A 3,993-nucleotide genomic window follows, 5' to 3' on the forward strand; every position below is an offset into this window, starting at 1 on the left:
AGTTTGGCAAAGGCATTTCCAAACATATAAAGATCTAGCAGCAAGGTGATATAATCCCAAGTATTCATATATATCCTTTTATTAAATAAGTTTTGGGGCAAAATTTTTCTGTTTCTTTTGAATTTTTGAGATTTTAAAATCATTTAGTGAAAAATAAATGACCCTCAGGTCAGGCGGAAATGTATGATACTGACACAGAAGTTAGAGAAAAGCACCTTTCTGGGGCCCCTCAGTCAAGCTCTCTTAAGTGCTAGTTCTCTAACCTTGGGAGTCAGCCTGGACTCCTGTCTCTCATAGCCCACATCCATCCATCAGCAAATCCCCCTGGCTGCCCCTTGAAATGCTGTAATCCCCTGTGCATCTAGGCCACCTTCCTTTCTCACTTGACTCTGTCAGTAGCCTCCTGCCAAACTCCATGGTTCCATCCTTTATCTGCTATAATTTGTTCTCCACATAGTACCCACAGTGATGTTACAAACTTGAATTAGATTGGATCTTGGCCGAATCAGAACTCTCCAAGGTGCCCCTTCACCCTGGGAACAAAAGTACAACATCCTGAGTATAAGTTACCCAAAGCCCTTTATAACCTGGCCTCTACCTGTCTATCAAATCTCATTTTCTATGAATCCCTCTGTGTTCTCACAGCTGCAGCCTCCTTGGATAAGCTAAGCACACTCCATCCTCCAGGCCTTTGCACTTGCTGTTGCCTCTGCCTGGAATAATTTTCTGCCCGAAGTTTGCCTGCCTTCCCTCTTCTTTGTGCTCAGGTGTCCCTTCCAAGGAATTCTTCTCCTCAGAGAAGTCTTCCTTGATCACCCCATCTAAGAAAGTACCACTGTCACTCTCTGTCTCCCTACCCTACTTTATTGCCTTCATAATAGTTTTCATGACTGGACATCCCATTGCATATTTATTTGCTTATCTGTTTATCGTCTGTGTCCGCCATGAGAACATAAGCTTAGTGAGGACAGAGATCCTGTATGCTTTCTTCACCACTGTGTTTCCAGCACTTTAACTGGTACTGGCATGTGGCCAATGCTCAATGACTATTTCCTGAGTGAACAAAGGAACAGTCTTTAGAGAAGTGAGAAAGCATGATATTTGCCTGTTTTTTTTTTCATACAAAGTCTTGCTCTGCCACCCAGGCTGGAGTGCAGTGGTGTGATCATGGCCCACTGCAGCCTTGACTTACCATGCTCAAGCAATCCTACCACCCCAGCCTCCCAAAGTGCTAGGATTATAGGCATGAGCCACTGTGCCTGGCTGCCTGTATCTTTAAAAATTATGAGGTTCTGATTTTCTTTGGATTACCATTATTTTATGCTTTAGGTTTTGTTGAAACCAAGGTAGCTGAATTTAACAAACTATCACTATTCCCAGAAATAATAAGGCCTGAACAATTCTTATTTACTACTACATTACTGATAGGATATTGAATCCTTATTTGTATATTTATTTTCATATAATGGTCTTGAGATACAAATAGCATCATTAAAGAAAATATATTTGAAAATAACATTTTTGAAAGGAAGAAAAGTCACTCCCATCACCCTAACATACCCACATGCAGACGTTGTATGCAGTTATAATTAGGGTGTACATAAGAGTTTTTTGGTGTGACATATAAATATTTTCAACGCTGTCTCACTCCTTGTTAACATTAGGCATTAATTTCTAATGTCTACAGAATATTTCATTAATTTGTCATATAATTAACTAATTCCCAATTGTTAGACAATTTGGTTTTGATTTTTCCCCTTTTATTTATTTATTAATTTTTTGAGACGGAGTTTCACTCTATCACCCAGGCTGTAGTGCAGTGGCTTGATCTTGGCTCACTGCAACCTTCACCTCCCAAGTTCAAGCAATTCTCCTGCCTCAGCCTCCTCAGTAGCTGGGATTACAGGCATGTACCACCACGTCCAGCTAATTTTTATATTTTTAGTAGAGACAGACTTTCATCACGTTGGCCAGGCTGGTCTCAAACTCCTGACCTCAAGTGATCTCCCTACCTCAGCCTCCCAAAGTGCTGGGATTATAGTTCTGAGCCACTTCGCCCAGCCTAGTTTTCCCCTTTTAGATATAATACTTCAATAGTGAAGCATGGGTATGCTTTTCTGGTGCCCCCTACCCTCCAATATTTTAGAAGACTGCCTCATGATAAATTTCTAACAGTGCAATAACCAGTTCATAAGATGTGTGTATAATTACAATATTCTAGCATACTGGGAAACATATTTTCTTTCCAAAAGCATTATATCAATAGAACAATGTCATAGCAACCTTATCAGTGTGGGTGGTACTATTAATAATTTTGAGGGTTTAATAGGCATCAAATAAAGCCAATTTAGTAGGTCGAAAAAACAATAAAACTTTGTTAAAATGTACATTTCTTTAACTACTATTAATGTTTTTCCCATATACTTGTGAATGATTTATATTTCTGTCTTTAATGGTCTGTCCTTTTTAAACTATTAAGGGCCTGAGAATTTTCTCTCACATTTGAATGACCACTTTCATGGTATATGTAAATATTTTCCTAGTGTATTGTTCGTTTTAGTTTTTCATAGTTAAAAAAATTTTTTAATCTTCATCTGGCTGAATTCATCAATATTTTCTTTGTACACTGTCCTTTCTTTAGACATTGATGTATATGACATGTTAACTGCTCAATGATAGTAAACAATGATTATCATCATAATAAAAATCATTTCAGAGGGCCTCATCATACTTGTGAAACATGGGGTGTAGGAAGGAGCATAATGAAGTGGATACCTCCTTAGAGTGTAATCTATGAGTATATACTGGCAGGAGGGAAAGAGGAAGAAGAGAGAGGGGCAGTTTCCTTCCTCTCTCAAGGTATGACAGCATGTCTCAGAGCACAGTGCACACTTAACACGTAGGCAGAAAATGGCTTTCTTAGGCAATCTTTCAAATGAAATCCCCCTGGTTGGTGGTATTCATGTGCTTTGCCAGTGATGCTCATAAAATGATTCCAAGGCACCACAGAGCTCTTGAATCTCTCCCAACTATCAAAGGGTTATGCTTGGTTTATGTTTCAATATTAAGTTACAGTATGCTCTGAGCTGCTTGCAGGTATTTGTAACCCTAGGTTCTGGAACCTATAAGATGCAGACACAAATGTTTGCTAAATGAATATTTGAAAAAAATTATTTTAACAATTTTTGAATATTTTTGCACTTGTTTGGAAATAAATGGAATGGAAAGAAGTAGGGTGTTTGCATTCTAATCCAGATCCAGGCACCAAGGGGTTGCCTAATCTTAGATAACTTATTATTTTTGTGGGCCTCACTTTCCTCATTTGTTAAGAGAGTTCATTAGGCTAGATGATCTCAGAGGTACTTTTTAGTGAGGATTTTATGATTATAGATTGTAAATTAAATAAAATGTCCAGTTAATTGGGTTATCCTACATTTTTAAAACTATGTCCGATCACAGAGAGTAGATTATAAAAGAAACCATCAACCTTTTCATAGCTTCAAAGGTATTGGTTTAATTTGGATTTACTGTGAGTTCTCATGAGTTTCAATACAATGCAGTTTACTGTATAATAGAATTCATATTACAAATATAAGTGCATTGAAATCAATGGACAATTAAACAAGAACGAGAACAACAAAAGACTTTTTATCCTCTAGAGCTGTGCTTGCTGTCCACTATGGTAGTGAAATGTGGCTAGTTGAATTAAAATGTGCTGTAAGGGCCGGGCGCGGTGGCTCAAGCCTGTAATCCCAGCACTTTGGGAGGCCGAGACGGGCGGATCACGAGGTCAGGAGATCAAGACCATCCTGGCTAACCCGGTGAAACCCCGTCTCTACTAAAAAATACAAAAAACTAGCCGGGCGAGGTGGCGGGCGCCTCTAGTCCCAGCTACTCCGGAGCCTGAGGCAGGAGAATGGCGTGAACACGGGAGGCGGAGCTTGCAGTGAGCTGAGATCCGGCCACTGCACTCCAGCCCGGGTGACAGAGCAA

This window comes from Rhinopithecus bieti, unplaced genomic scaffold, assembly GCF_001698545.2.
Source record: "Rhinopithecus bieti isolate Rb0 unplaced genomic scaffold, ASM169854v2 scaffold_15087, whole genome shotgun sequence".
NCBI classification, from domain to species: Eukaryota; Metazoa; Chordata; class Mammalia; order Primates; family Cercopithecidae; genus Rhinopithecus; species Rhinopithecus bieti.